At 41.9% G+C, this 27,756-nt stretch overlaps 1 pseudogene; it reads right to left on the bottom strand.

Annotated features, from left to right (window-relative positions):
- LOC102408573 lies at positions 1-27,695 on the bottom strand (annotated as a pseudogene).
- Positions 27,696-27,756: the final 61 nt, after the last annotated feature.

The raw sequence follows: 27,756 nt of genomic DNA, 5'->3' as shown, positions 1-27,756 counted from the left end.
TTAAGCATCTGCAATGGTGACTTCAACCTCGACTCCTGACTCATTGATGATAGAAGTGATCTGTTTGACAATCTCAGAATGTGCAAGTCAATGTTGCTTGTGCATCCTTGCCTAGAAATAATTCCAAGTCTTAGAACCACCTTTTGCAAGTCCTCCTTGTATCCTTGTAGTTGTTCTCAGAGTCTCAGTAGGCATCTGAACCCATGCTTGCAGTTTGAGATTCTTTTCCTTCACACCTCTGGTCAGCTCAGCACTAACCTTCTCCAAAGACTTCATGTTGCGGCTGAGGGTGATTCTAATCTGATGAATCACCACCACTGGCTCCACGGAGTAGTGTGTGTGTGTTCAGTTGCTCAGTCATGTCCGACTCTTTATACCCCATGGGCTGTAGCCTGCCAGGCTCCTCTGTCCATAGAATTTTCCAGCAAGAATACTGGAGTGGGTTGCCAATTCCTCCTCCAGGGATCTTCCCAACCCAAAGATTGAACCTGTGTCTCCTGCATTGGCAGGCAGATTCCTTACCACTGCACCAACTTACAGTATCTTTAAAAGCCACAGGTAAGGTGAGGCTTCCTGACCAACTTGTTCCTGGGGAGAGTGAACAGTGGTGGGTCAGGAACAGAAGCGGGTAGCCTGGGGCTCCGCTGCAGCAGTGACCTGCATTTTCCTCAAAGAGCAGGAGCTGTGTTTTTTGCTGTGTAGCTACAAACCATGTACAATGAGAGAGAAGAAAAAAGGAAACAAGCAGACAGATGCTATAGGAAATGGAAGAAGAATCTCAGTGTGTCTGAATCTTGGTTTTATGGTTCCTGAGGTCTCCCTGCATTCCTGTCTTTTCCTGGGCTTGATTCATCCGTTCTTCATGAAATCCCTCCAGGTCCTTATAATTCCATTTTTCCTTAAACTATTTTGAGTTGTGTGTCTGTCAGTTGCAGTCAACAGAGTCCTGGCCGAACACACAGGCTACGCATCAAGATAAGTTCATTCCCTTTGCCTGATTTGTCACTTCTGTGCATGGTATCAGGCAGGCGTACACGCCACACTGTAAATCATCAACACAAGGCCCTTGGTCTATAATAAAGCAGCATTCTCCTTCAAATGCATTCAATACACCTTCATAAGAGTAATAGCTCAGAAGTCGCTTTGTAACAAAGATGCCGATATTATAGAAACTCAAGATGGAGAATTTACTGGAGAGAGAAGAGCAGTCTATTGACCTGCTACAAATGTTCTGGCTCTGTCATTATTCAAATATTTCTATTGCCTGGACTCCTGAATTTTTTCCTCTGTCTTCTGAACATGAGGGAGTCTTTCTCCTAAGCCTTTCCTACCTGTATGACTTTGAATTAATGCTCCTCTTGGAAATGGCAGGCCATGGTGTAACAGTTTGTGGCAGCAAATAGCCCAAGCTGCCAATGAAACCACATAATCTGGAAGCCTCCATTCAGAGAGGAAGGAAAATCACCCTTTATCCACTGCTGACCACTTTTCTAGGCACTGTCCACTTGTTATTATCTGTCATAACATAGCAAATGTGATGCTCACAGCCACACAGCAAGGATTGATACCCTATTTTAGAGGAAGCTGAGGCTCAGATTAGTTAAGGAAGTGGTCCAACTGATCAGCTATGGGGCAGGGCTTGAAATTTGGATTTTTCTGGTTTTTCTGGCTTTATAGCCCGTGTTCCCTCTTTGTTGAGATCTTTGAGGGACACAGAGAGACTTCCCAGGAGAAATTCCTGACTGCCCAGAGTGGAAGGAAGTCCTGGCTCATTCAAACCAGGCTCTCCTTACTGAAACATGAGAGCCTGCAGTCTATAGGACCTACGGCATCCCAGGACACTTCTCTCTTTTTAACATGGGAACTCCATGTCGGAAACCTACCATTTTTGTACAATAACAGAAGAAAACGCTCAACTACCTTTTGTCCCGAAATTCCTGTTCATGGCTTATTCTCCCCTCTGCTGCTAATATGGACACTCTCCTTCCCACTCAGCTGGGTCCAAAGCCTCGGAAATAGTTTGCTGACTGCTTTCTTTACCAAATTTCTATTTTGCACCCCAGAGCAAAAATGAGATCTGAGAAACTTTTAATCTGCCTGGTGTCCCTACTTTGCTTCTTGCGCTGTTGGTGGGAATGTAAATTGATACAGTCACTGTGGAGAATAGTATGGAGATTCCTTTTAAAAAGTAACATATGAGCTGGGGTGTCCACTTGGCCATTTTCCAGAAGGAGCTCTGGTCTGAAGCACTGGGTGCAAGGCCTCTGCTTGAGCAAGTGAAACCAGACTAAGCATTAAAGAAAAAAAAAAAAAAAGAGATCATGCCCTGAGCCTTTGGAGTGGGAGTACTGACTCCAAGACCCTAGACTACCAGAGAACTAACCCTAGGGAGTATCAAATAGTGAGAACTCACACAAAGGAAGCCACTTGAACACAAGACCCAGCATCGCCCAACCACCAGTAGCACCCCATGCAGGATGCCTCATCTAAACAACAAACAAAACAAAAAATATAAACCCAGTCATCAGCAGACAGGATTACCACCTCACTCAGCCTTGCCCTTCAGAGGAAAAACAAATATACAAAAAAACTCAGCATAAATCTCACCTTATACAAAGTTTACACAAACCACTGGACCAACCTGAGGAGGCCAGAAACCAAAAGGAAGAAAGAATTCAACCTTGAAGCCTTTGAAAAGGAGACCTCAAACACAATAAGTTTAAAAAAAATAATGAAAAGGCAGCGAAATATTACACATATGAAGGAACAAATTAGAAACAGAAGTCCAAATAAATGAAGAGGAAATAGGCAAACTACCCGGAAAAGAATTCAGAATGATGATAGTAAAGATGATCAGAAACCTTGAAAACAAAATAGAGAAAATGCAAGAATCAATTAACCAAGACTTAGAAGAATTATAGAAACAACACAGTTACTGAAATTAAAAATACTATGGAAGGAATTGGGCTTCCCTCATAGCTCAGTTGTTAAAGAATCCACCTGCAATGTGGGAGACCTGGGTTTGATCCCTGGGTTGGGAATATCCTCTGTAGAAGGGAAAGGCTACCCACACCAGTATTCTGGCCTGGAGAATCCCATGGACTCTATAGTCCATGGGGTTGCAAAGAGTCGGACACGACTGAGTAACTTTCACTTTCTGGAAGGAATCAATAGCAGAATATCTGAAGCATAAAAACAAATCAATGAGCTGGAAGATAAAATAGTGTAAATAACTTCTGAAGAGCAGAATAAAGTAAAAAGAATGAAAAGAACTTAGAATAGCCTCAAAAACCTCTGGAACAATACCAAACGCACCAACATTCAAATTATAGGGGTCCCAGAAGAAGAGAGAAAGAAAGGGTATAAGAAAAATTATAAATGCTGGAGAGGGTGTGGAGAAAAGGGAACCCTCTTACGCTGTTGGTGAGAATGCAAACTAGTAAGCCACTATGGAGAACAGTGTGGAGATTCCTTAAAAAACTGGAAATAGAACTGCCTTATGACACAGCAATCCCACTGCTGGGCATACACACCGAGGAAACCAGAATTGAAAGAGACACATGTACCCCAATGTTCATCGCAGCACTGTTTATAATAGCCAGGGCATGGAAGCAACCTAGATGTCCATCAGCAGATGAATGGATAAGAAAGCTGTGGTACATATATACACAATGGAGTATTACTCAGCCATTAAAAAGAATACATTTGAATCAGTTCTAATGAGGTGGATGAAACTGGAGCCTATTATACAGAGTGAAGTAAGCCAGAAAGAAAAACACCAATACAGTATACTAATGCATATATATGGAATTTAGAAAGATGGTAACAATAACCCTGTATACGAGACAGCAAAAGAGACACAGATATATAGAACAGTCTTTTGGACTCTGTGGGAGAGGGAGAGGGTGGGATGATTTGGGAGAATGGCATTGAAACATGTATAATATCATATATGAAACGAGTCACCAGTCCAGGTTCTATACATGATTCTGGATGCTTTGAGCTGGTGCACTGGGACGACCCAGAGGGATGGTACAGGGAAGGAGGTGGGAGGAGGGTTCAGGATGGGGAACACGTGTATACCTGTGGCAGATTCATGTTGATATATGGCAAAACCAATATAATATTGTAAAGTTAAAAATAAAATTAAATTAAAAAAAAGAAAAATTTTAAACAGATTATAGTTGAAAATTCCCCCAACATGGAAAAGGAAATATTAAATCAAGTCCAAGAGGCGCAAAGAGTCCCATACAAGATAAACCCAACAAGAAACATGCCAAGACACATACTAATCAAACTAACAAAGACTAAACACAAAGAAAGAATATTAAAAGCAGCAAGGGAAAAGCAACAAGTAACAAACAAGGGAAACCCTATACGTTTAACAGTTGATCTTTCAGCAGAAGCTCTGCAGGCCAGAAGAGAATGGCAGGATATATTCAAAGTACAGCAAGGAAAAAATCTACAACCAAAATTACTATACCTGGCAGGGATCTCATTCAAAATTGATGGAGAAATAAAAAACTTTTAAGACAAGCAAAAGTTAAGAGAATTCAGCACCACCAAACCAGCTTTACAGCAAATATTAAATGGACATATATAGTAAAGAAATACAAGAGAAGGAAAAAGATCTACAATATCAACCCCAAACAATTAAGAAAATGGCAATAGGAACATATATATCAGTAATTACTTTAAATGTAAATGGGTTAAATGCTCCAACCAAAAGACACAGACTGGCTGAATGGATACAAAAACAAGACCCATATATAGGCTGTCTACAAGAAACCCACTTCAGACCTAAAGGCACATTTAGACTGAAAGTGAGAGGATGGAAAAATATATTCTATGCAAATGGGAAGCAAAAGAAAGCTGGAGTAGCAATCCTCATATCAGACAAAATAAACCTTAAAATAAAGAATATTACAAGAGGTAAAGAAGGACAATATGCAATGTTCAAGGGATCAATCCAAGAGGAAGACATAACAATTGTAAATATTGTTGGGTGCATAGGCACCCAACATAGGAGCACCTCAATACATAAGACAAACACTAACAGACATAAAAAGAGAAATTGACAGCAACACAATAATAGCAGGAGACTTTGAAACCCCACTCACACCAATGGGCAGATCATCAAACCAGAACATTAATAAGGAAACACATTAAATACATTAAAATGTATCTTAAATGATACATTAGATAAGATGGATCTCATTGATATCTTCAGGACATTCCATCCAATTGCAGAAGAAGACACCTTCTCAAGTGCACATGGAACATTCTCCAGGATAAACACCATCTTGGATCACAAATCAAACCTCAGTAAATTTAAGAAAGTTGAAATCATATCAAGCATCTTCTCTGACCACAATGTTATGAGACTAGATATCAATTACAGGAAAAAACTGTAAGAAACACAAACATGTGGAGATTAAACAATACGTTTCTAAATAACCAACAGGTTACTGAAGAAATCAAAAGGGAACTCAAAAATTTTCTAGAAACAAATGACAATGAAAACATGACAACTCAAAAACCTACAGGATGCAGCAAACTCAGTTCTAAGGGGGAAGTTTATAGTAATACAATCCTACCTCGAGAAACAAGGAAAACATCAAATAGAGAACCTAACTTCACACCTAAAACAACTGGAAAAAGGGGAACAAATAAAACCCAAAATTAATAGAAGGAAAGAAATCATAAAGATTCAAGCAGAAATAAATGAAAAAGAAATGAATGAAACAATAGTAAAGATTAACAAAACTAAAACCTGGTTCTTTGAGAAGATAAACAAAATTGACAAACCTTTTGACAGACTCATCAAGAAAAAAAGAGAGAAAAATCAAATAAACAAAATTAAAAATGAAAAAGGAGAGGTTACAACAGACAATGCAGAAATACAAAGGATCATAAGAGACTATTATGAACAACTATATGGATAAAATGGATAACCTGGAAGAAATAGACAGATTCTTAGAAAAGTTAAATCTTCCAAGACTGAACCAGGAAGAAATAGAAATTATGAACAATCCAATTACAAGTAATGAAATTGAAGCTGTGATCAAAAATCTCTCAGAAAACAAAAGCCCAGGACCAGATGTCTTCACAGGACACTTCTATCAAACATTTAGAGAAGAGCTAATGCCTATCCTTCTAAAACTGTTTCAAAAATTTGCAGAGGAAGGAACACTTCCAAACTCATTCCATGAGGTCACCACCACCCTGATACCAAAACCAGACAAAGACAACACAAAAAAAGAAAACTACAGGCCAATATCACTGATGAACATAGATGCAAAAATCCTCAACAAAATTTTAGCAAACAGAATTCAACAACACATCAAAAAGCTGATCAAGTTGGGTTTATTCCAGGGATGCAAGGATTCTTCAGTATACCCAAATCAATCAATGTGATACATCATATTAACAAATTGAAAGATAAAAACCAAATGATAATCTCAATACTTTGGCCACCTGATGAGAAGAACTGACTCATTTGAAAAGACCCTGATGCTGGGAAAGATTGAAGGTGGGAGGAGAAGGGGACAACAGAGGATGAGATGGTTGGATGGCATCACTGACTTAATGGACATGAATTTGAGTAAGCTTCGGGAGTTGGTGATGGACAGGGAAGCCTGGTGTGCTGCAGTCCATGGGGTCACAAAGAGTCAGATATGACTGAGCAACTGAACTGATAATCTCAATAGATGCAGAAAAAAACTTTGACAAAATTCAGCACCCATTTGTGATTAAAACTCTTCAAAAAATGAGCATAGAAGGAACCTACCTCAACATAGTAAAGGCCATATATGATAAGCCTACAGCAAACATTAATCTCAATGGTGAAAAACCAAAAGCGTTGCTCTAAGATCAGGAACAAGACAAGAATGACCACTTTCCCCACTATTAGTCAACATAATTCTGGAAGTCCTAGCTTCAGCAATCAGAGAAGAAAAAGAAATAAAAAGAATCCAGATCAGAAAAGAAGTAAAGTTCTCACTGTTTGCAGATGACATGAAACTGTACATAGAAAACCCTAAAGATAGTATTGGAAAATTACTAGAGCTAATCAGTGAATTTAGCAAAGTTTCAGGATACAAAACCAATTCATAGAAATCACTTGCATTTCTGTATACTAACAATGAAAAATCAGAAAGAGAAATTAAGGAATCAATCCTATTCACCATTGCAACAAAAAGAATTAAATATCTAGGAATAAACTTACCTAAGAAGACAAAGGAACTGTACACAGAAAATTATAAGACACTAATGAAAGAAATCAAAGACAACATAAACAGATGGAGAGATATTCCATGTTCCTGGGTAGGAAGAATCAATATTGTGAAAATGACTATACTACCAAATGCAATCTACAGATTCAATAAAATTCCTAGCAAATTACCAATGACATTTTTCACAGAACTAGAACAAAAAATTTCACAATTTATATGGAAACACAAAAGACCCTGAAAAGCCAAAGGAGTCTTGAGAAAGAAGAATGGAGCTGGAAGAATCAACCTTCCTGACTTCAGATTATACTACAAAGCTACAGTCATCAAGACAGTATGGCACTGGCACAAAAACAGAAACATAGACCAATGGAACAAGATAGAAAGTCCAGAAATAAACCTGTGCACCTATGGGTACCTTATATTTGACAAAGGAGGCAAGAATATACAATGGGGCAAAAACAGCCTCTTCAATAAATGGTGCTGGTAAAACTGGACAGGTACATGTAAAAGAATTAAATTTGAACATTTCCTAACACTATACACAAAGATATACTAAAAATGGATTAAAGACCTAAATGTAAGACCAGAAACTATACAACTCTTAGAGGAAAACATAGGAAGAACACTCAATGACATAAATCAAAGTGAAATCCTCTATGACCCACTTCCTAGAGTAATGGAAAGAAAAACAAAAGGAAACAAGTGGGACCTGATTAAACTTAAAAGCTTTTGCACAGCAAAGGAAACTGTAAGCATGGTGAAAAGACAACACTCCGAATTGGAGAAAATAATAGCAAATGAAACAACGGACAAAGGGTTAATTTCCAAAATATACAAGCAGCTCATACAACTCAGTACCAGAAAAACAAACAACCCAATCAAAAAGTGAGAAAAAGACCTAAACAGACATTTCTCCAAAGAAGACATACAGATGGCTAACAAACACATGAAAAGATGCTCAACATCACTCATTTTTAGAGAAATGCAAATCAAAACTACAATGAGCTGTCACCTCACACTGGTCAGAATGGCCATCAGGAAAAGTCTACAAACAATAAATGCTGGAGAGGGTGTGGAGAAAAGGGAATACTCTTGCAGTGTTGGTGGGAATGTAAATTGATACAGCCAGTATGGAAGATGGTATGGAGATTCCTTAAATAACTAGGAATAAAAGCATATATGACCCAGCAATCCCACTGCTAGGCCTATACCCTGAGAAAACTAAAATTGAAAAAGACACATGTATCCCATTGTTCATTGCAGCGCTATTTACAAAAGCATGGAAGCAGTCTAGATATCCATTAACAGATGAATGGATAAAGAAGTTGTGGTACATATACACAATGGACTATTACTCAGTCATAAAAAGGAATGCCTTTGAGTCAGTTCTAATGAGGTGGATGAACCTAGAACCTATTATACAGAGTGAAGTAATTTATAAAGAGAAAGATAAATATCATATTCTAATACATATATACAGAGTCTATAAAAATGGAACTGAAAAATTTACTTACAGGGCAGCAGTGGAGAAACAGACATAGAGAATAGACTTATGGACATGGGGAGAGGGGAGGAGAGGGTGAGATGTATGGCGAGAGTAACACGGGAACTTACATCACCATATTGAAAATAGATAGCCAATGGGAATTTGCTGTATGGCTAAGAAACTCAAATAGGGGCTCTGTATCAACCTGGAGGGGTGGGATGGGGAGGGAGATGGAGGGAGTTTCAAAAGGGAGGGGATATATATATACCTATGGTTGATTCATGTTGAGGTTTGACAGAAAACACCAAAATTCTGTAAAGCAATTGTCCTTCAATAAAAAAAAAAATAAACTTTTTAAAAAAAAAGTAAACATAGAACTACCACAGTCCATACGGTCACAAAGAGTTGAACGTGACTTAGCAACTGAACAGCTACAACAAAAGAGCTACCATATTACCCAGCATTCCCACTACTGGGAATATACCCTGACAAAACCATAATTCAAAAGTACAAATACACCCCAATGTCCACTGCAGCATTATTTACAATAGCCAGGACAAGGAAACAATCTAAATGCTCAAGGACAGATAAATGGATAAAGAGGATGTGGTACATATACACAATGGAATATTACCCAGTCTCTAAAAGGAATGAAATGAGGTCATGTGTAGATACATGGATGAACTTAGAGTCTGTCATACAGAGTGAAGTAAGCCAGAAAAACAAATATATATTAATGCATATATGTGGAATCTATAAAAATGATACAGATGAACCTATTTCCAAGGCAGGAATAGAAATGCAGACATAGAGAATGGATCTGTGGACACAGCTGGGGAATGGGAGAGTGGGACGAATTGGGAGATTGGGATTGACAGATACACACTAGCATGTGTAAAATAGCTGGTAGGAACCTGCTATAAAGCACAGGAAGCTTGGTGTTCTGTGAAGACCTAGAGGGGTGGGATGGGGGGAGTGGACGGGAGGTCCAAGAGAAAGGGGATAGATGTATACTTATGGTTGATTGATTCTTTTGAACTGTGGTGCTGGAGAAGACTCTTAAGAGTCCATTGGACAGCAAGGAGATCAGACCAGCAGTCCTAAAGGAAATAAACCCTGAATATTCATTGGAAGGACTGATGCTGAAGCTGAAACTCCAATAATTTGGCCACTTGATTAGAAGAGCTGACTCACTGGAAAAGACTCTAGCACAGGGAAAGATTGAAGGCAAAAGGAGAAGGGGGTGACAGAGGAAGAGATGGTTGGATGGCATGACTGACTCAATGGACATAAGTTTGAGCAAACTCTGGGAGACAGAGAAGGACAGGGAAGCCTGGCATGCTGCAGTCTACGGGGATGTAAAGAGTTGGACACGACTAAGTGACTGAACAACAATTGGTTGATTCACGTCATTGTGCAGCAGACAGTAACACAACATTGTAAAGCAATTATATTCCAATAAAAAATAAAATAAATAAAAATTTAAGAAACACTTACCTCTATGGCTTATCCTGACCCTAAGAATAAAGTCTAAAATCCTGAGCCATGATTTACAAAGCCCTCCAGGATCATCCACATCTTCTCTTGCCTCACCTGACACTCTTAAGCTTTGCTCTTGCCCACCCCAACCTAGTTATATTTTCTTAATTCCCTTCCTTCTTACTCTCACTCATCCACCCCAACCCCCTTCACCCCAGAAATCTGAGCATCAAGGGCTTTCCCGCTGAGAAGTGTATTTTGATCCTTGAGACCAGATTAGGCACCTTCTCTGTGGTCCAAGGGGCACCCTCTGCTTCCCTTTTTAACGTTACGTTAGGACTGGTTTTCCATGTCCATCTTCCTCACTAGACTGCAGAATGATGGGCACATGGCTGTCATATTCTCAAATACAGCCCAATACTTGGCACCTATAATCATCTAATTCTTCTTCCTTTGGAGAACATCACCTTCCTTGGTGTTCTTTATTTCCTTTCCATTTATCATCATCCCAAATGTTTTAATACAATACAGTTGGTTCCTGGGTCTCCTCACTCGAGTTCCTCTTTTGCTGCATGGCCCATTCAACTTCTTAACACATTGCTTTGAACTTAAAGCATCCTTGCTCTGAAATGTTTGTTGGCTTCCTATCACCTACACACCAAAACAGCAAAATAATATTTGTAGCTCTTCACATATGGTCCAAATTAGATTTCCAGCCTCAATAAGCCTGATTTCTCTTGTGACCCCAAACTAACAAGAGTTTCTTTCCCTTTCCTTTCTTTTCTCTATTTCCTTTGCTTCTTCTCCTTGTATTATTTTCATCTCTCCCCTTCTTCCCCTTCCCTTCTATTGCTTCCTCTCTATTTCCATCCCTCCCTTCCATTCAGTAAGCAAAGATTTCAGCAATGGTCACCTGCTTCTGTGATTATTAACCCCAATTTCACAAGAGATTCAGTTGGGAAGTTTTCTGTTTTTTATGGATGCCCGGATCTCAATCCCTTCACCTCATCCCCTCAGAGATTCCTATTTACTTAGTACAGGGGTCAGATCATGCATCATATTAATAATTTTTAGAGCTCTCTAAGTTAAATGCTGGTATTGAAAACCAAATAGACACATTTACCAGGCATTGGATTGGTTCTTTCCTCATGGAGTCTATAGGACTAGACTATACAGTGGTGGTTTTCAATGGGGGACTATTTTGGTCCCCACCCACCCAGGAGACCTGGAGTGATGTCTGGAGATATTTTTGGTTGTTCCAACTAAAGTGGGAAGGGTGTGCTCCTGTCACCTAGGTTGTTTTTCAGTTGCCCAGTCATGTCTGACTCTTTGTGACCCCATGGACTGCAGCACGCCAGGCCTCCCTGTCCCTCACCATCTCCCAAAGTTTGCCCAAGTTCATGTCAATTGGGTTGGCAATGCCATCCAGCCATCTCATCCCCTGACACCCTCTTATCCTTTTACTTTCAATCTTTTCCAGCATCGGGGACTTTTCCAATGAGTTGGCTATTTGCATCAGATGACAAAAATACTGGAGTTTCAGCTTCAGCATCAGTCCTTCCAATGAGTATTCAAGGTTGAGGGATGCTGGCAGAAGCAGGGATGCTGCTGAAAATCCTGCAAAACTCATGGCAGCCTCTTCCCCGGCATATAGCAAAGAATTATCTGGTCCAAAATGTCAATAGAACCAAGACTGAGAAACTTGCTGTAGTGTGCAGAGGCATTGATGAAATAATCACTCAAATGAAGTTTTATTTACTAACTGAAATAAGGGCAATAATGATAAATACTCAGTGACATTGAGTGTGCATCACAGGGCAATCTGAATGGCCTGGCTCAAGTGGTCTTCCTTAGCTAGAGATCTGAAGGTAGGGTGTAAATTAATCACCACACGAAGGGTGGGGAAGAAAGCATTTCCCCAACACGGTGGCCTCCCCAGCACATCTGAAGTTTTGGAGAATTCATATAACTCAGAGAACATGGTGGACTGGAGTGCAAAGAGAGGAGGCAGGAGAAGAATTTTAGCCTAGAGCAATGGGAGACATATTGGAAGGCAAGTAAGGTATGTCATCAACAGATGAAAAAGATCATTCTAGCAGACAAGTGGTGAAAGGCTTAGAATGGAGCAAAAGTGGTTGCCCCAGGAATCTGGGTGAGACATTAGGCTGAGAGGGAGATGGGAGAACTGGGGAGAAATAGATGTAAGAGATTCTTAGGAGATAAACTTGACCATCTCTCTTTACACCTTGTACTTGTCAGCCTCTAGGTGTTTGATGACACCATTGTCTTTAACGAGAAATACACCGTCTATGTGAAACCTTTTGGTCTTCACTTAAACCCCAAGCCAAATAAATACCATAAGGAATTTCCTGCTTATCTCAGCCGATATCACTGCCTTTGAAATTCTGGGGTTCTCTGTGCCTCTGGAATCAACTTTTACTTGTGATGTACAATTTGCATACACTGGGTTTTAACTTCCTTATAAAAAGATAAAGTCCTTGACAGCTGAAATCTGTCTTAATAATTTTTATTTCCCACAAAACTTTCTAGATATTTAGTCAAGGGCTCTTTGATGGCAAGAAACGGAAACTTATTGGACTAACTTAAAACAGGTGTTTTTTTTTTTTTTTTTTGGTAGGGAGACTAGGATATGGCAGAGGTTCCCTCTTTTTGCTGCCCAGAACCCATGTTCTGGAACAGCACCCTAATATTTTGAGTGGCATTCCTTTGCATTCTTTCCCTTAGTCCTCATGGTTTGTGTGGGTCTGATTCTACCTCATGGTGAGTTCTAAGGATGGGTTGATGAGTTAACATATAACTCAGTGTCAGTGTCTTGGTTTCCTGGTGGTTTTATGACCAAACCATCCAATGGGCATCAGCTTCCCAGTTTTTCTAAACCTCCTGGGAATGTGAGCAGTTCCTCCACTACCATTTCTCAGCCAGAACATCTGGGAGCTTTTGGTGAGCCCACCAGAGAATGAAGCCTACCTCAAGGAAAGCAGAGCTGAAAGCTGGGGAAGGAGCACCCTGATGACATTGACCTGGTAACCGCAGCCCTCGTGCCTGGTCTTTGCAGCTCTGTAAGCTAATAGCCTCCTTGGATTCATGAGTGAGTTTGAGTTGTGTTTCTGGCACTTGCAAGCAAAGCAACCCTGACTAGAATCGCAGGGCATCATCGTTCAGGACTAAGAGCAGGAATTTCAGCCGTGTCTCCCAGGGGCCTGGAACTGGGACCAGGTACCTGTCTCTCCTGGATGGGGACCCAAGTTTCTCACCCTGTGTCTTTCTGCAGACTTGTCTGCTTCATTCTTCTCCTTCTCTCTCTGGTAGCAGCTGTGTCTTTCTGAGGCAGGTTATAGAATTGTGTGGCTCTTCATTCAAGTGAATGACAGCAACGATGCAGAGCTCCTGAGCCACATGCTGTTTAAAAAAAAAATGAAATATAGTTGATTTACACTATTATATTAGTTTCAGGTGTACAGCAGAGTGATTCAATATTTTATAGATTACACTCGATTTAAAGTTATTACAAAATAATAGTTGTATTTCCCTGTGCTGCACAATAGATTGTTATTGTTTATCTACTTTATACATAGTAGTTGGTATCTCTTAATCCCCTACCTTATCTTCCCCCTTCACTCCCCTACACTGGTACCACCAGTTTGTTTTCTGTATCTGTGAGTCTGTTTCTGTTTTGTTATGTACATTTGTTTGCTTTATTACTTAGACTGAGCCGCATTCTCAATCCCCAAGCGATGCTGCCATTATCCAAATTTAGACTTAGATTTATGTCTACCCTTGGCCCAATCTGTAGCCAAGGGGCAGGATGAAAGGGGCAGGATACAAGCCTGCCACTCGGCAGGCTGTGTGGAAGCTCACTAAGAGATGGAGCTGCAGAGGTACAGCACACCGAGTGGTCAGCATTAGGGTTACATGAATGACTCCAATTCACCATTAATAAGTACAGGTGGGAAGGAAATCACACAGAGTTGCACCAACTTCATCTCCAAACCCGACAGGTTGGAATATCAGGTGACCTTTCTAGCAAGAAAGAGGGCTGTATTCTGACATTTTCTGTGGCCCAAATGTTGAGTCCATGGCAAAATCCAATGATATCTTCCTTTTGTCTTATCTAAGACCCAAAGTTCCTTCCCCATCTGTCCATTGAGATGTGTATAACAAGCAAAGCAGACAAGCAGGATTCCTAAAAATGGTGCTTTGACCAAGGTCTACACCCTGGCGTATCACTCATCTGTCCCCAGTGGAGATGCGTGGGCTCCTGCTCAGCAGGGGTGCAGCAAACCTTGTCCTGTCTCAGCTTAACAACCCTTCGCACAGTCTAATGGTCTCATCTGTTCCCTCGAGGGAAAAATAATTATGGCACTGTGACAGAAGCCCTTATAGCAGATTTTCCCAAGAGTCCCCCATAATAGTCCTCTAGAGCTGGGTCCTCTAGACCCCACTAGAGTCTGGGAAGGTTAAAGGCACAAAGCTCCAAGATGCTGCCCCCAATTCCAATTAGCAGCTCTGCTTTTATTTTGTCCATATAATCAAAGCTATGGTTTTCTCAGTAGTCATGTATGGTTGTGAGAGTTGGACCATAAAGAAGGGTGAGTACCAAAGAATTGATGTTTTCAAGTTGTGGTGCTGGAGAAGACTCTTGAGAGTCCCTTGGACAGCAAGGAGATCAAACCAGTCAATCCTAAAGGAAATCAGTCCTGAATGTTCATTGGAAGGATTGATGTTGAAGCTGAAGCTCCCATACTTTGGCCACTTGATGCGAACAGCTGACTCATTGGAAAAGATCCTGCTGCTGGGAAAGATTGAGGGCAAGAGGAGGAGAGGACAGAGGATGAGATGGTTGGATGGCATCGCTGACTCAATGGACATGAACCTGAGCAAATTCCTGGAGATAGGGAAGGACAGGGAAGCCTGACATGATGCAGTTTGTGGGGGTCACAAAGAGTCAGACATGACTTATTGACTGGACAGCAACAACTTTTGTTTTGTAGATTGGGCTTTTGTTTTTTAACCTATAGAGACACAAAACAGATTAATGGATCCAGGGACTGGGAGTGGGGGATGGGCATGAGGTTTCCTTTGGGAGCGATGAAAATATTTTAAGCCCTATAGGAGTGACGGCTATACAACACTGTGAATGCACCAGTTGCTGCTGGATGGACCCTGTGTGTGCTGTGCTTAGTCGCCCATTCGTATTCGACTCTTTGCAACCCCATAGACTGTAGCCCACCATGCTCCTCTGTCCATGGGATTCTCCAGGCAAGAATACTGGAGTGGGTTGCCATGCCCTCCTCCAGGGGATCTTCCCAATGGTTAACGGTTAAGTTTATGTCATGCCAATTTTACCTCAATAAAAAAAGCTGGAAAACTGCTAGTTTAAATAATCTTGTTTAGAAGTCATTTGTTAGCCTGTGTGAATCTCTTAACCTCCCTCAGTCTCTGCTTCCTCATCTGGAAAAGGGGTTAATAATTGTGCCTATATCTTGGGTTGGATGTAAGATTGAAATGAGACAGTGATTTTGAAGGTCTTCATTAAATGTAAGCATCTCTCCCCTGTATACCTTTTTGTCCTGATATTTCATGATTCCACTTGATCTGTAGATCACAGGGAATGTTGTTTGGATTTTAACAGGGACGAGATATGATGCCAGTGTTTTGTCCTCCCTTTGCACTGAGCTGGAGAATTTTGCTTGCTCTCTTTTTCCCTGCTCCCAGAGTCTCTCCAGAGGTCCTGCCTGTAGAGGCCACATTTTTCTCTCCCAACTTGCTTCAGAGACTGTCAAAGAATGTTGATGGAGGGATGCAGAAGCAGGGATGAATTGCCAGGCTCTAAAGTCGATACCTGTTCAGAGGCTACCCTGAAAGTGAATGATTACGGGCAGGGAGAGTTTGCCGAAGTGGGCTGATGAATTGGGGAACATACAGTCTCAATAAAGATTGCGATGCTGTTAGGAGACCAGATTAAATTTTTCTGGGCTACAATAGGCTGCAATCATCTTGTTATGTCAGCTTGTTTATTGTTTTGGGTCCTGACTTATTTTCGGAGTGCAAGGTATCTACAAAAGAACTCTGCTGTAAACACTCAAATAATTTGGGTAGCAGACATTTAATCCCACCAGTGTTCCCCATTAATTAGTAGAATGGGTCTCCCACCCTAGGGGGACGGTGACCCTGTATTGTTCAGGAATGCTTTCTCATGGTAGAAATTTCACACCTAGTAAATTGCTAATGAATATGTCATTTTGCTGTTGAGTTTATCTGACGTACTATTCCTCTTGCCATTGCCATTAGAGATAGAATTACTGTCAAATCAACTACAAAAAACAGAATTGATTTTTGATTAGAGTTCCTAGAACTAAAGGTTAAAGATGGTTTAAAGAAATGGAGCTGTGGCTTTCTCCTTACGTACCCCCAAGATTGCTTCCTTAGTTTGTTGAGAAGCCAGAGCCCTCACCTGCAGAGAGGATGCTCCATAGTTAACCCTTCATACTTTCACTGGAAACAGGAGCGTGAACAAATTCCTCTCCATCCCTGGCTCCAACCCTTTTGCAAGTCAGTGGTGTCAGAGTGTCAAAGGAGAACAGATTGCTTTAGTTTGTGTAACAAGGGTTGCTGAAATTGCAATCTTACCTTTGCAGACGATTCGGGGAAGGCTCCGATAACCTCATGCAGGCGTTTCATATACAAGCAATTATAGGGAGATAGATTAGAGTGTCCAGAAGAATCATAACTTCCCTTTGCCTGATTTATAAGCCATATCCTGATTTTTTACAACACCATTTATAATATCAACACCATCTAGACAGCTGTCTATGGGAGTTGGTTCCTCCAAAGCATATGCTGGTGCCTGGCTCACACAGGAGATGAGATCCTAGAGGCAAACTCCCTGAGAAACCCGATCTCATGGAGAAATCCTGAGCTCAGGTTCTGGGGTCGGGGCCGGATGTGAGCCTGAGCTCTGCCACTCGTGAGCTGTGTGATGGTGGGCAAGTGGCTTAACCTCTGTGAGATTTGGTTTCCTCTTCTATAAATACAGGAAACAATAAATCCTACACAGTAGGATTGTTGTTTGCAGTAAGTAAGCTGAATCTTATAAATGGATTAGCACAGTGACTGGCACAGAGTTACTGTTGTTCATTTCCTCAGTCATGTCCAACTCTTTGCGACTACATGAGCTGCAGCACACCAGGCTCCCCTGTCCTTCACCGTCTCCTGGAGATTGCTCAAACTCATATCCATTGAGTCGATGATTCCATCCAACCATCTCATCCTCTGTTGCACCCTTCTCCTCCTGCCTTCAATCTTTCCCAGAGTCAGGGTCTTTTCCAATGAGTCAGCTCTTCAGATCAGATGATCAAAGTGTGGGCGCTTCAGCTTCAGTATCAATCCTCCCAATGAAGATTCAGGGTTGATTTCCTTTAGGATCGACTGGTTTGATCTCCTTGCAGTCCAAGGGACTCTCAAGAGTCTTCTCTAGCACCAAAGTTCAAAAACATCAATAGTTAGACACATAGTTAGCATTCAATAAATATTAGCTACCATGAAGAGGGGGGAATACAGTGTTGGAAGTAAGACTTAAAACTGTGGGGAGCTCTGCTTGTAATTCATTCTCCCAAATAGCTGTTAGTTTATATGATGTCACTGGACACCCACTACTCACACTACCTTCAGATAGTCTCAATTATCTTTGCTGTTGTAGGAAAAACCTCTTTACATGGCCTAGCCTCTCTTATTTTTCATGTTTTCCAGTTCTTTCCCTGTGGCCAGGCTGAGTGCCCACTTGGCACATTATCACTAGTCTGCCTTTCTTCACCTTGATGCTCCATCCACAGGAAGCCTGGTCCCCAGGGACCCCCTCCCCTTAGTCCTCAGTCTGTGAAGCTGAGAATGAGTAATTGAAAAAGACAAAGGATCTCCACAGCCCTGAGCATTGCGATGGGAAGCCTGGATGCCCTGGAACAGCAGAAATCCAGTTAGAGGCTCCACCTGCCCTTTGGCTAGCTTCCCATAGGAAGCCAAGACTCACCCCTGCCTGATAAGTTCTTTATGCTTTTAAACAAAAGACATTATTGGAAGGAAGGACACGAGTGTCTCAAAGTGGTATTTTGGTACTAAAGGATGTCTTAAAATAGCATGCTTATGCTTTCCACTGGGGCAGGAAGGACCTGAGGAGAGAGAACATTAAGTCTGGAAAAGCCAAAATGATTGCCAGGCATTATGGTCCCCTGATGGGTAAGAGGGCTCTCTGTGAGAAGTGGCAGTGCACTTGGATGATGGGCTGCTGGGAGAGGAGAGGGCCCCGTGATTAAGTGGAGGCCAGACACGCCCTCTCAAAGGACACTGCCAGGAAGACCCAGCAAGCTGGAGCCCACGTAGGCAGTAGGAAGAAGAGAAAGGTGATGAGTCTGTGTCATTCCTTCCAAGCCTGATTGGAGACCCTGCAGACACTAAACAGGGAGGCTGTAAGTGAGCAGATGACTGCTACCTTCTGGTACCCAAGCCTCCACTTCTGCATCCCCTATCTCTGTTTTCAGATGCATTCATTGAGTGTCCCCCACCCATCCACCAAAGAACCCCTAACTCACAAGTCTCAATGGCCAACACAATAAATCCCCCTACATATGAACACTCAAGTTGTGAACTCTTAAAGATACAAACATGCCAGTCCCTGTGTGCCAGCTATTGTACCACACTAGTGTACTTTTAAAGGTATTGTAAGATTAAAACTGTTTTCTTTGTTTTTTGTGTTTGTTTTTAATGTATTATTTGTGTGCAAAGTATTATAAACCTACTGTAGTACAGCACTATAAAGCTGATCATGTTAGTTGGGCACCTAGGCTAACTTTATTGGACTTACTAACAAATTGGACTGACAGACATGCTGTTGGAGTGGGTCTTGTTCACATGTAAGGGGCTTACTGTACAGACATAACACAGATTCCCTAGGGGACAGAGAGGGTGTTACATGGTACACCTATTGTAGACAACTTCAAAATCCATGATATATATGTCTACTCCCCAAATTTTGTCTCTGATGGAATCTTTCTCTCTCCTACATCAGGGATCAATAAGCTTCTTCTTCAATGACCATCTATAGTAAATAGGCTTTGCAAGCAAAGAGGTAAAATCGAAGCTATTTCATGGGTACTTATATAATCATGAAATGTAACCATTAAAAAAATGCAAAACTCATTCATAGCTCAAGGTCATGAAAATAGAGCTGGATTTGGCCTGTGGACTAGTCTGCTGACCTCTGTCCTACATAATTCTCAAATTTCAGGCTCGCTGATTTGCCTTAATAGTTCGGTAGCACTTCAGAGAAGGAAATGGCAACCCACTCCAGTGTTCTTGCCTGGAGAATCCCAGGGACGGGGGAGCCTGGTGGGCTGCCATCTATAGGGTCGCACAGAGTCGGACACGACTGAAGCGACTTAGCAGCAGCAGCAGCACTTCAGAGCCTCTCCAAGTTCATATCCTAAAGCCAAACCCAGTTTACAGAAACAAATCCAGTTTACAGAGGCCACGACAGTTGATGGACTCTAAAGAGTTAACACGGAGCAGGAGCTGGCAATCCATCCAGTATTCTCGCATGGGAAACCCCATGAAGAGAGATAGCTGGCTACAGGCCATGGGGGTGGCAAAAGAGTCAGACATGACTCAGCAACTAAACAAAGACTTAATAGGAACAAACTTGTTTGAAAATGATCAGGTTATGGGTAGGTTGTTTTATTTTTTTTTTCCCCTGTCATATGTGAAAAAATTGGGGACATTGGTGAAAAGGGACCAGAATCTCAGGATTTCTGCCCATGAGTCAGTGAAATTAGGTCATGTTTCAAAGCGAGGGTAATGCCTCTTGGTCTGCTCTGAGGGGAACTGGCCCAGTGATTTGTGGAGAAGGAGCCTGCAATTGCTATATCCGTGTTTATGTCCAGCACAAACACAGGGTACATACATCCATTGGGCAAGATAAGACTCCTTAATACCAGACTTATTTTTCTTCAGAAGCCATCAAATACAAATCACCCGGCTACCAAAGGACACAGATTTCTCCAGATGCAGCAGTCAAAAAAACTCAGCTGTCATCCATTCAGTCACTTGTTCAACAAATATTTATTAAACACCTACCCTCTTCAGAGATTTAAAAAAAAAAAAAAAAATGAAGCCAATGACCATGTCAAGTCAAGGTAGGGGAGAGAATTACAGAAATGGATAAGTTGCAGCCCATTTAGTCCAGACAAGTTGCAAAAGCACTGGGATAAAGATCTGCCCAGACTAAAATGGGAGGGTACGGGGATATGTAGGCAGGGGGTTGGGGGGACACCTTCTCAGACCGGGAAGGACAGAAAAGGGTTTCAAAAAAGGGACAGTTGGTCCAGGAAATCCAGAAGGCAGACAGTGAGAGGTATCCAGGCCAAGCATATAAGAGCAAAAAAGAAACCAATGCATGAGAGAACTGAAAGTGTGGAAGGGGTAGAAGACAGAGGAGTGTATGTGGGGTGTGTGTGTGTGTGTGTGTGTGTGTGTGTGTGTGTTTATGTTCAGATGAGAACGATACTGCAACAGAGCGGCAGACGATGAGGCTGACTTGTTAGGAGAAAGAAAATGAAAGGCCCTCCCGGCTTTACTTAGTGTTTATCTTTTATGCTTAAAGCAAGGAGATGCCTTTGGGAGACAAACAGAAGAGTGTCCAGATTTGTGTTACCACAGATGAAAAATGCACAAGACCTGTGGCCCCAGTTGCCATCAGAAGGAAGGTCAGTGCCTAAGCATGCATTTCAAGATCCTTTACAACCTGACTTCTCTCTGCCTTTCCAATTTATCTTCTTTGCCTTCTTTCCATCCCCCTCTGCTAGGCACCCCAAATACTAGACCTTCTGGACCATCTCCTCCTTCCCTCAACATGTCATTGGTTTTGTATTAGTTAACCTTTGCCACATACCAAATAGTCTAAAGCTTAGCAAAGCTTAAACACAAACATTTATTACCCCAGTGAATTTCCAAGGGTCAGGAATCCCGGGCTGACTTAGTTGGGTGAGTCTGGCCCAGGGTCTTTCAAGAGAGTGTCGTCAAGATGTCAGCTGAGGCTTCAGTTACCTGAAGGCTTGACTGGGGCTGAAGGACCTCATTCCAAGATGGTTCACTCCAAAGCAATTAACTAGGTCCTCGACTCCTCACTAGCTGTAGGCTGCAGGTCCCATTCCTCACTGGCCATAGGGCTGCCTGTGTGTTCCCCTGACATAGCAGGCAACCTCCCCTAGAGCACGCACTTTCAGAGAAGAAAGAGGATCCCAAAGTGCCTTCTGTAACTAACCTCATATGTCCCTATGATGTTCACCATATTTCCGTTTCTGAGAAGCAAGTCACTAAGTTCTCCCCATTCTCAGGAGGGTAGGAATTAGGCTCCAAGTCTTTAAAGGAAGAGCATGAAAGATCTGGGGAACATGTTAACATCTTAAGGCTTCATCTACTTTCATGTTGGTGTCCTTTTCTTTAAGTCCGTGATTGGGAGACTTTTGCCAGGGGACATGTGTCAGTGTCTGGAAACGTTTTTGGTTGTCACAAGCGGAGGGGAGTGTACTACTGGCAGCCGAAGACGAGAGGCCATGGATGCTGTTAAAAATACTACAGTGTAGAGGGCAGCCCCTCCCCACCACAGAGAATTCTCTAGCCCAAAGTATCAGCAGTACTGAGGCTGAGAAACCCTGGAATAAGCTATTAGCAGCTGCGTGTCTGGGCTAATTAGTTGCTCATTCTAAGCCTTGATTTCCTCAGTGGTAAAATGGGGACACAGTGTAATCCACCTGGTGGAAAAATGAGATGATGCACCTTAAGCAGGGGTCCCTGGATTTCAGGCTGTGGACCAGTACCTGCTGTAAGGTCAGTGGTGACATTAGATTAGAAATAAAGTGCATGACAAATGTAATGCACATGAATTATCCCATAGCCATACCCCCAAGCCCCAGATCGTGAAAAAATTATGTTCCACAAAATCGGTCCCTGGCACCATAAGGTTGGGGACTGCTGCTCTAAAACACTTATGTAGTCAGTCAAAGGAGCACCTGCTCTGTGTTAGGACCCCAGGCTAGCTCCAGGGAGCTTGGAGATAAACTAGCCAGGCCTGGTCCCTGAGCCTAGCATTTTGTGTTTGAAGCCATAATCAATATGAGTCTGCGTTTTAGTATAATTTATCATGCAGAGGTCAGTTTTTCCACTTTTGTGAGAAAATCTTGGAAGAAGGAGTGGTCCTCTTTTCAGGTCCAGCCCACTCAGGTGCCTAGCAACATGCTTCGCACAGAAAAGATACTCAATCAATGCTTGTTGAATTGAATTCCACCTGCTTGCTTCATGAAACGGCTACTCTTTGTACGATTTTAAGGTGCTAAGGATTTTAAAATGTACAATCTATTTAATAACATCTTTCAATTTTGGTAGAAAGATTTGGGGAAAAAACCTCTATTAACTGTTTTTTTCCATTGTAAGATACATCCTGATTTGAAACATGCTAAAATTTGAAAAAACAGGCATTGCAAAAATGGAAGAAATACGGTAATATTTGTATGTTGTTGTTTCGTTGCTGAGTCGTGGCCGACTCCTTGCAACCCCATGGACCCTAGTCCGCCAGGCTCCTCTGTCCATGGGATTTCCCAGGCAAGAACACTGGAGTGGGTTGCCATTTCTTTCTCCAGGGGAATCTTCCCAACCCAGGGATGGAACCACGTCTCCTGCTTTGGCAGGCGGGTTCTTTAAGTACTGACCCACCAGGGACTAATCTACTAATTTTGAGTGAAAGGACACTGTGTGTTCCTCTATTATTCTTCCTAGGGGCATGGTTTTAATGCCAGTGTACTCGTTTTCTATGTCTACTGTGACAATACCTCCAGCTATAGACTTAGCAGGGCTTCCCTCGTAGCTCAATCAGTAAAGAATCTGCTTGCAATGCGGGAGACCTGGTTTGATCCTTGAGTTGGGACGATCCCCTGGAGAAGGAAAAGGCAACCCACTACAATATCTTCCATGGACAGAGGAGCCTGGCAGGCTACAGTCCGTGGAGATGTAAGAGCCTTACAAGTCTTACAAGACTTAGTGACTAAACCGCCACCACCGCTAGCTACTACCACAGACTTAACACAAATTTATGATCTTACAGTTCTGTAGGCTAAGAGCCCAGAAAACGTCATCAGGCTAGAATGAAGGTATCTACAGGGCTGCCTTCCATTCTTTCAGGGAGATTCAATTTTCCTGGTCTTTTCCAGCTTATAGAGGCTGCCAGCGTTCCATGGCTATGGTCCTCTTCCTCCTACTTCAAAGCCAGCAATGGAAGGTCAAGTTCTTTGCACAACACATTCACTCTGCCCTTCTTCATAATCACATCTCTCTCTGGCTCTGCTTCTCTGCCTGCCTTCTACTTTTAAGGACACTTGTGATTATATTGGGGCCATTTGGAGAATTCAGGATAATCTCTTGGTCATAAGGCCAGCTGATAAGCAACTTAATTCCTCTACAACCCTGATACCCTTTTGCCATGTTTCCTCACATAAATTTCATGCTTCCCTGGCAGCTCAGCTGGTAAAGAATCCACTTGCAATGCAGGAGACCCTAGTTCAATTCCTAGGTTGGGAAGATCCACTGGAGAAGGGATAGGCTACCCACTCCAGTATTCTTGGGCTTCCCTGTGGCTCAGCTGGTAAAAAATCTGCCTGCAATGTGAGAGACCTGGGTTCGACCCCTGGGTTGGGAAGATCCCCTGGAGAAAGGAAAGGCTACCCACTCCAGTATTCTGGCCTGGAGAATTCTTTGGGGTTGCAAAGAGTCAGACACGACTTAGTGACTTTCACTTCCACTTCCTCACATAATTACAGGTTCCAGGGATTAAAACTAGGGCATCTTTGGGAGGACTGTTACTCTGCCAACCACAGTCAGTGATACCAAAGAAACCACAAAATCCTTCTAGACTTGTAAAGGTAACCCAAACCACATCTCACTATATAGGAAAGCTTGAACATGAGTTACATTTTCCAATTTGTTTGGAAAGATTCCAGCCACTGCTTTCAAATGCCAGGATCCAGAGAAACATTGCGTTTCCATGCTCCTTGCCACTGGATGAAATGAGACTCGATCCTTTTCTACATAAACAAATGGAACCCATAAACCTCAATTTGGCTACTCCACTGTTCCAGCATAACATGGTTCAGTGTCATGAAACGTGACTCTTCAAAAATCTATTATGTGACAAGCCGGGTGGTTTATGACACAAATATTGTATTTTGCACACTTCATTTGCAGTTAAATTATTGAACATCTGACAACACAGGCCATGTTCTGTTTCTTAGTGCAAATCCATTAGAAGGTATTTTTTGGTTGTTGCTGTTAAATTAGGGCTTTAACATTTCCAGACATGAAGAGTGAATTTATTTTACAATGATTAAAAATCATTTTGTAATTAGATTTGAATGAACAGGGAGTTAGTGGGAAAGTTGAGCCTAGCATTCAGCTTCTAAAGGAACAATTCCAATGCTCATGCTTTGATGATACTTACTATTGTATCACTTGGCTATTTTATAAAAGAGGAAATTAAGGCCAAAGAGAGAATGACCAATAAGGGTTGAGACCAGGGAAGTAAGTCTCCAGGAAGATTTCCATTTTCATGTTTTGAGATAGGTCAATCTTTGTTTTTTTAAATCATGGACTACTTTATCTGCTCTATGATTAGATCATTTATTGCCTACATCATAACATCAAAGTATATTACTGCTAAGGTGGTTAAAGAGAATGAGAAAAAATATTACTGGTGCACTAGAGAAGAGTGAGGAATGTGGAAAATTGGAAAGTATATGTCCTGATAAATAAGTAGCTGCTACTCAGCTCTTACTGATTTTTTCCAGAAGGGTATGGGAGATCAATCCTTCCAAATTTTCTAACTTTTTACAAGAATATAAAATTCTGGATTATTGTGTAAAATCTGATTTCAAATATAGACCATTAATACAAAAACATTTTAAAAAACTATTCACAGTGAATAAAACATGTGTACAGTTCCCATAGAGCCCAGAGATCATTCGTTCTAGAATTCTAGATTCTACTGTGCCAGCTAGCCTATATGCAGGAACTGTTTCAAGGTTCAAACCCTGAAGTGAGCCATGTAAGGGCAGTATACTACTAAGTCACTTCAGTCGTATCCGACTCTGTGCGACCCCATAGACAGCAGCCCACCAGGCTCCCCCATCCTTGGGATTCTCCAGGCAAGAACACTGGAGTGGGTTGCCATTTCCTTCTCCAATGCATGAAAGTGAAAAGTGAAAGTGAAGTCGCTCAGTTGTGTCCAACCCTCAACGACCCCATGGACTGCAGCCTTCCAGGCTCCTCCGTCCATGGAATTTTCCAGGCAAGAGTACCGGAGTGGGGTGCCATTGCCTTCTCTGAAGGGCAGTATAATGAGATATTAAACAGCCTAATAATGGAATTGCTTGTTTCAGCCTAACCTAGCTCATGTTAATGACCTTGGGCAAGTCACTTATTTCCTCTGTCTCCATTTTGGTTTCTTGTTCATATAAAATGGAAATAATATCTATCTCATAAGGTTCTTGTGAAGATTTAGGGTTAATGTCTGCTTAATGTCAGTAGTGACTGGATTGTAGGAAGTCCTTGTGTTCTGTTGCTGTTGTTACTGATAAGGACTCTAAGCAACTTATTTATGCTCAAGGTCACATAATAAGTATGACTCTGTGCATTGCCTCTTATGTGTTGCTACTGATGTAAATGTCAACAACTATTTCATAATTTGTTTAAAAGTGGGAAAAAATGAAGTCCATAATTTGGATGCTAAGATTCCCAAAGCCTGTTCCATTAACACTTGATAAATATACCACGTGAATACAAATAAATGCTCTGAGCCTCTGACTCAAGCTGAATGCCTTGTTCTCTTGTTGCTAGAGTTTGGACTGAAAACAGAATCATATCACTTATAATCCTCCAGTGATACTCTATGACCTTAAGATAAATCTTGATTATTTAGCATGGCTTCAGGGACCCTCCAGAGAAGGCAATGGCACCCCACTCCAGTACTCTTGCCTGGAAAATCCCATGGACCAAGGAGCCTGGTAGGCTGCAGTCCATGGGGTCACACAGAGTCGGACACGACTGAGTGACTTCCCTTTCATTTTTCACTTTCATGCATTGGAGAAGGAAATGGCAACCCACTCCAGTGTTCTTGCCTGGAGAATCCCAGGGACAGAGGAGCCTGGTGGGCTGCCGTCTATGGGGTCGCACAGAGTCGGACACGACTGAAGTGACAGCAGCAGCAGCAGGGACCCTCAATAGTCTGATCTCTCCTTACAGTGTTTGTTCCAGCCTGACTGAACTCTTTTGTGTCCAGAATGCATCACATTCTCTTCTACCTCTGGAAACTGTACTTGTATTATTCTTGTTATTCTCTCTGCCTGCAACACTTTATTCCCATCCTTTTTTCCCCGCTTTTATTGACTGATTGTTTGTTTATTGGATCCCAGGAGCACAGAGCTGAATTAATCATATTCTCTAGCCCATGGCACATTATCATACTTGGTCAATGGATGGCCCCTATCTTATTGTATTATTCATTTATTTCTTCCCTTGCACACCTAGTCCCCAATATCATTTGCCTCTCGCATCTGTTTGATAGATATTGGTAAATATTCTAAAATATGCAGAGTTATTTTGATTGTGAATGTGTTTTTAATTAGCATAAATAGTATTGTGTTATAACCCATATCCTGAGGCTTTCTTCACTCAACACTGTTTTAAGATCTATCTGTATTGCCTTCTATATATTTAGCTTGAGAATTCCTTATGCTGTATGCTTTTTTGGTAACATGCATTTATCACATTTTATCTACCCAAACTCCTAATGATGGACACCTGGGTTCCCTCCAATTTCTTAATAGTACAAACAAACCTGATGCTATTAACTCATCCCTTTATGAATCTATATGAGAACTCTCCCAGGGTGTACATATAGGAGAGAGATTCACAGGTGATAGGCAGCATGCCTACGTTCACCAAATCCCACCAGACAGCTTTGTTGAATGGTTTTGCCAGTTTACAGCCCCACCAGGAAGGAAGGAGGGTTCCCAGCTCCATGCCCCTTGGCATTTGCCTCCTGTCTTACTGCTCTGCTGTTCTGATGGATAGGTGGCAGCTCACGGCTTCACTTTGCATTTCTCTGGATAGGAAAGTGTCTGAGCTCTGCTTCCAATCACAGAGCTATTCAGGTTTCTCATTGTCTGAAGCCTCTGTTCATGGGCTTTATTTCTTTGTTTGCATCTTTCCATTAGGTTCCCTTTTGATTCTGATGTTGTCAGTGCCTCTCCAGGTCTCATGCTCACCTCCCTCTTCCTGGGGCTACCTGACTCCAGCTCTCCAGGATTCTCCAGGCTCAGCCTAGACATCCCTTCCTCTATGACGCAGTGCCCAAGCTCCCTGGAGTCCATGTTATCCATCTTGTGTTCACTCCTCCAGCCCCCTCTACTCTCCTGCTTCATGCCTATCACTCTATCCTAA

Source organism: Bubalus bubalis, chromosome 24 (assembly GCF_019923935.1).
Source record: "Bubalus bubalis isolate 160015118507 breed Murrah chromosome 24, NDDB_SH_1, whole genome shotgun sequence".
Lineage (NCBI taxonomy): Eukaryota > Metazoa > Chordata > Mammalia > Artiodactyla > Bovidae > Bubalus > Bubalus bubalis.
Note: the sequence above shows the minus strand (reverse complement) of the source record. Positions and strands in the feature narration are given on the sequence as shown.